General features: G+C 42.2%; 1 protein-coding gene across 4 annotated transcripts in view; it reads left to right on the top strand.

Annotated features, from left to right (window-relative positions):
• TRIM2 (tripartite motif containing 2) overlaps positions 1 to 6378 on the top strand; it is an 83862-nt gene that overhangs the window by 37006 nt on the left and 40478 nt on the right. The window lies entirely within an intron of this gene.

The raw sequence follows: 6378 nt of genomic DNA, 5'->3' as shown, positions 1-6378 counted from the left end.
TTGCCTGAATATTACTGAGCCAATACTATAATACAGTTTAGCATGTGGTTTTCCCAAAGTACTTGGAGGGAAAGAAAAAAGAAGGAAAAAAAAGTGAATATTTTTACAAAAAATTTCCTGTGTTTGTTTCATCAGAAGATGCATGTTGCACAGTCTTGATTCCAGGTAAGAATAGCAGGAAGGCTTCTTCCCATATTGAGCTTCCAGAATGCATATCTGAGCTGTGGAATGGTTGTCTTCACCTAGTGAGCAACCATCATTGTTTTGCCCCAGAGTGTGTACTTGCAGAAGGCATGCTCTGTGGTGTGCACCCTCTATGGAGCAGCTTCTTTTGGGGAAGGTAGACAGCTTTGAAATGAGAATCAGGGCAGCAATAAAAGCCCAATTTCCTCAAGATCTATTGCACTGCATTTAGAATAATACGGAATACTTCTGCAGAAAAACAGAACAAATGTCAGTCTTAAGGAAATACTACTCTTTTTTTTTTCTTACGGATGAACTGTGTTTGAAAAGGAGGAGGTGAGGGGAAATGCTGGGTTAGTATTCATTTACCATAAAAATGTTCTGTCTTTGAGGTGATGACCGGTCAGTCTCATTGTTGTGTGTCTTGTTCATATGACTTAGAAACTTGCTGAAGGTGTACTGTGTTCCTCAGTGAGATTTTCCATAAGCAGTAGTGTATTAAGGCAACTGTCTGATGGATTAATTTATCCTGCTAATCATAAATTAGGGTCAGGGCTCTGCTAAGCAATAAGAACAGCAATAAGAACAGCCCTGTAGCACCATTATTATGCATTTGCTCTACCAAAAGCGAGTGGATACTATGGCACTCGTATGATGTCTACACCAAATATTTTGACGCTGTGACTGGGTCAAGTCAGAAGTAAATCTAGCTCAGCCTTGTAATTTGAGTGGTGGCATGGTAGATGCCTGCAGAAGAGCATAAGAATAGATCAGACAAATAATGGTACTCCCCAGAGCACTCTTTCATCATCAGTGATTTGTGCTTACAGCTCTGCTTCTGGTAGAGGTGGTTTCTCTGTAGTTAAAATTCTTTAATCAGTTTATCCTTCATGAGTTTGTAATTCTTGCCAGAATGAATGTAATATATTAAAAGCTATATCATCCTGGGGCAGTAAGTTTCATAGATCACAGGATAGATCACAGGATAGCATCCAGTACCTTACCGGTAGCCTTAAAGGAGCTTCTCTTCTGTGGCCAGTAAAAAGAAAGAGTAAAATGCAACAAGATACTGACTGTGAATAAGAATTAAATTGTGAATAAAATTTAACTCAGTATTTCAAGAGTGTTTTTTTGAAATGTATCTTAACAGTCCCTCACCGTGATACTTGAGCTGGAGAAGTTCAGCACCTGAAATAGTGCAGAGGCTGTATGCTGTATTTATAGCTCGTTTCCCACAAAGATTTCTCTATTACTTCTGATAATGGTGCCTATAGCTGGTTACTTCACATACTTCTCTACCTATGCTGGTGTTTTGGTGATAAGATGTATCACTTGTCTCAAGAACAGCATGATACATCTTGTCAGAGTCATCGTGAACATTGCTTCTAAATTCTCAGGCAGCACTTACAGCTCTTCATAGAATCTACAGGAAGAAGATGCCAAGGTCTGATCCTATTTTCTGACTGCAAAATATTTGAACTGCATGTGCTACTGTCTTGCACCTCTTTCCTTACAAAAATAGCCCTCATCCAAACTAATGGCTTCCTACAAAAACTTATTTCATAGTGTAGAAAGGTACTTGGTCAGTTTGTGCCACTGTGGTTAAATAGCAATAGCTAAACTGTAAACTCATGGACTAAGCTGTGCATACACAGGCTGTTTTCTGTGTAGCTGTGGGATTCTGGTACTTGAGAGAGACTGCCGGGTGCTATCATAACCCAAATGATACCACAACTAATTTAAGACAATATTGCTCTTGTCCTGAAACCAGTGTTTTTTCCAAGTGCCTTTCTAATTTAAAGATACAGCTGTATTCACGTGGTTATTATTTGTGAATCTTTCTTCTAACTTCTGCTTCCAATATTTTTAAAGGTACTGAATTTCCCAGAAAATAATAAGGATGTATTTTGATATAGGAATGTATATACCATGTATTGTATCTCAGCTTGAGAATCTTAAAAACAATGTCATGCGAGTGGTACTACTTTCCTCATATTTCATTAGCTATTTGTAAGTTAGGATGTCAATTTTAAGAGACTAATATTAATGCAGGAAGGTGCATATGAGGGCCTTCTGTGAATGTAATTTTTGCAGAAGTTTGGCATATTGTCAAGTGTTGGGAATTTGCCTTTGATCAGCCTTCCAGTGCCCCTGTAGGAGGCTTGGACATGACAATGTCTACTGTGGCTGTAGTGAAACTGCCATGGCACTGCACATTGAGAATTGGTGCATTTCTTTAGATAAGGCACAAGACCTGAGGAACAGGAATCTATGCTGTAGGAAAGTTTCTGCTTTTTCCCATAACAACAGTTCTTTAAATAGGAGCGCCGAAGTTCCGTCAGCAAACCAGTGTCCTTGCTACAGGCTAGAAGGATATGTTTACTTGGTGGAGTTCAGCCACTGGGTGTTCCCAAGTCATGAGGTGCTGGAGCTGACTAATGCCAGGTCAAATGGAGTGACCTGTGAGTGTGGAGGAGGAGACAGCAGCTGACAGGCTCGGAATCTGTGTGCTCAGAGCTCCCCGGGGGGAACCATTGATTGCTTTTTGTTGTTGTGCTTTGGTCGGTTTAGCTTCTGTGCATACAGCCATTGTTATAACGAGGGAGCTCCTCTTGCAAAGGTTATTCTGACACTGCTGCACTGTATCTGGTGCTGCCGGAATACCTGGTATGTGCAGCTGCGTGTTTACCTAGTGCTGGGAAAGTTCAGTTGTGTTATTACCGGCATAAGGATCCTGCTGGGGCAAACTTCTGCCTGCCACTTAATGCTTCACTGAGGGCTTCTCTGAATCCAAGGACAGTACGTATGCTTAAATGTACCACTGTGTGTTTGAAAGACATCTTGGTTCAGAAGACTTAGCAGACATACAAGATAACATTGCTGTTGGGCTCCAAACAAGAAAATGAGGTGAACATTGTGCAAAAGTTCACGTAAATGCGGAGATGCAGACAGCAGTATTTTATCCTTAAAACAAGCACTGCAGGGTATGTGAGCCTGTGCAGGGGTTGGAGAGGGGCTCCTTTTGCTCCCCTCCTTCCCAGTCCCTCTCCCACATGTGCAGAAATCTATCTGCTCAGACAGCTTATTTTCCCCAACTGTGTGCCATGGAGAAACTTTCTGCCTCTGTTGTTTGCTTTTTGAATGTTCATATTCTATCCACTGTTTCTTGCTGTGAAACATCTAATTTTTCTCCCTACTTATTTTCCATACTCTGTTTTTGCAGAGGTGTGATATTCTGAAGGTTGCAAAAGAAAAACAAATAAACAAAACAACAAAAGGGCTGGGAGTATCTGTGTTAATTTGGTGTACAAGTTGTGTGGCATATGATGAGAGCTGAGTGCTGTCCTGTCCCTTGCTAATTTGAACTTTGTGCTAGATCACCCGAATCCAGCAGAGGTAAATGGAAGTGGAAGAAGAGGAGAAGTCAGCGGGGAATTATGTGACTGAACTCAGGTACCTGGTGGTTGTCATCTCTCCTGGAGGGAGAAACTGCAGAACTATATGATTAAGCAGAGATGCAGCATGGGTTAGGTCCAGACCAGTGCTTCAGGAGCGATTGGAGTGGGTGGTCTTTGAGCAGTTCAACCCTCACAGCTCAGATACCAAAAGAATCAAGCATTTGCATCTACCTTTTACTTTTTTGGCCATTGATTAGCAGCTCTGAAGAAAATGCCTACAGCAGTTTTCAATGTACGTTATATCTAACAGTATGTAGAAAAGTCCATGGATTTCTTCCCAAAGTGATTCCTGCTCTGCCTCTTGCTTTTTGTTTGCACTGCCCGATGTCCTGTGCCTGGAAGTGGTTAATAGTGATTAATATGGAGTCTCCATGCAGCAGTTTTATTTCAAGTAGCATTTCAGAACAGCTTTTTATGAAAGCTGCAATGATTTGAGGAACAGTTTTTTTGCCAGCTTAGCTTTTTTTTTTTTTTTCCCCCCCAACTTGCATACATATAGCATAGATGTTCTGACTATCTTTGGCTTTGGGTGCCAAGTGTAGAATTTAAAATCTTTTTACTTAGACCATCACAACCTTTAGGACCTAAAAGAATTACTTCAACCTGCCTCACCATGGATTTTTATTTTTAAAAATAGCTCACCTGAGAATATGATGTTTTACAACCCTTTCTATGTTTAATAAACAAAATATCTGAGGTTGACATTTGACCTGACGTGATAGTATTCCTTGACTTGCCTTTTTCCCCCTCATTTCTTGTCCCTTCTCTCTGAAATCTTTGCAATAACTGGTCATTTGGTTGGGGATTCCTGGACTTTCAGTCCATGCACTCAGATTGTCCTTGCAGACATAGTAAACCCTGGTGTACTGCTGTTGGAATTAATTGCACTAGGCCCTATCCTACAACGAGGTATGAAGACCTCAGACAGTCAAATTGCCTTGAAGTTAAATACCACATCTCAGCTGTGTGATTACTGTGTGATGACATGACTCTTAACTTGCCATGTTCCTTGATGCGTGCAGAGCAGCTACCAGAGAGTCTCTTAGATCATCTAAATTTGGGGTAGTGGGAACACAAGGTCTGTAGGGGTGGAAGCAGAACCACCAAAGGGTTATAGGGGTACTGCAAAAAGAGACAGAGGTTCTGGGGGAGAGGGGGGAACAAAAGGAAAGGGGTCTTTTAATGCCAGCTGTAACTCTTCCCTCCTCTACACAGGGGGGTATTTTGGTATGTTGGTATCATAGGAGGCCTACTCAGTTATTTCAGGCATACACCCTATTACAGACTTTGATTATAAACTCAGGAAAGTAAGGAGGAAAAAGCGTTAGAAAAGTAAAGCTGTCAAGCTTTTGTTTATAGCAGTGGCTTCTATTCTTGTTATTCTGGTCCTTAGCAGCTGAGAGCTTTTAAAGGAACCTAATTAATGATATTGACTTGTGATAGTAGTACTGAAGGTAAGTCCATTGCCATGACTGGCCCTCCCATCTCAATGGCAAATACCCAAAAGGGGAAAGAGAATAACACAAAGGGGAGAAAAGCAGTTTGTGCTCAGTGCAGCTTTTCTTGTGACATCGGTGTCAGAAACAGGCAGGGAGTGCTGTTGCGTGAGTCAAGGTCACATTGGCAGAAAGGGGAAACCAGGCTGTCTCAGCCACTGCTCTGAGCAGCCTGCAGGCCTTGGCAGGCTGAGCTGTGCATGAGCAGAAGATAGGAGGAAATAGAATAAGGTGGCAAAGGCAGCAGAGGACATGTGCTGGGGTCTGTGGGGTCTGTGAAGTTCTCCAGTAACCCAGCATTACGTCCCTGGAAAGCCTTTCAAGTTCTTTTCCTCCCCGCTTGTGACAAGCCATGTGCTGGGTCACAAGCTTTGAGGAAGAGCATCTGCTGTACTAGACCACGACGGGGGAGTGATCGTGGCTCAAGGCTTGGCTAGGGACAAGCATCTGATAGAATTGCCCTCTGGCTGGGGGGAGCTTACAGTGGAAGGAAGCCCTGGCTTTTTCTTGCCAGTGTGAACTACAGCCTGGGCTGGTTGATTGTGTGAGTTCAGGCTGCAGGCTGTGCTTGCTCTGTGAGAGCTGCTGGGTCTGCATGGATGCACAGCTCCAATAGAGAAAGGTGAAGGTGACTCCATGACCACCATTCCATCAAGATGACTAAGGCCCTGTGATTCCTGGTGTGGCCACAGTCCCACAATGAGAGAGCTTGGTTGTTTCACCCTACCTGCTTTCCTGGCGCCAGGGTCAAATTAGCGATGTGGAGCCACATGATGGTTGCAGCACCCTGTTCTCTCCTATATTTATGTTCCTAAGCTAGCCCCCCTGTTCCTAGCAGGATTACTTTGTGTAATTGATTTCTGGTCTGTCCCACCTCATATTTTCCAGTCAGTCTTGCTTCCTAGAACTGTATTATTTAGCTGTTTAGTCTGGGCTAACCCAATCTTTTTTTTTTTTTTCCTGCTGACTTTAAAATCTTCTGTGCAAGAGACTGAGTTAGACTGCTCTCCTCTCAGTCAGTTTAAAGTAGAGACTAGAGTTCAGACCATTAATCTTAAACTAGAATGTTTGGATGACTTATTTAATATTAAGGGGAGCATATAGCAATCTATAGCAGTGCTCTGTAAAATAGCTGTGGGTTGAGTTTGGTGGGTTTTTTTTGTAACCTACCAGTTATGAGATCTCTCAGAATGTAAATTCAGGTTATGCTTAGAAAATGAAAAAGAATAAATTATTTAAAA

Source organism: Meleagris gallopavo, chromosome 4 (assembly GCF_000146605.3).
Source record: "Meleagris gallopavo isolate NT-WF06-2002-E0010 breed Aviagen turkey brand Nicholas breeding stock chromosome 4, Turkey_5.1, whole genome shotgun sequence".
NCBI lineage: Eukaryota > Metazoa > Chordata > Aves > Galliformes > Phasianidae > Meleagris > Meleagris gallopavo.
Note: the sequence above shows the minus strand (reverse complement) of the source record. Positions and strands in the feature narration are given on the sequence as shown.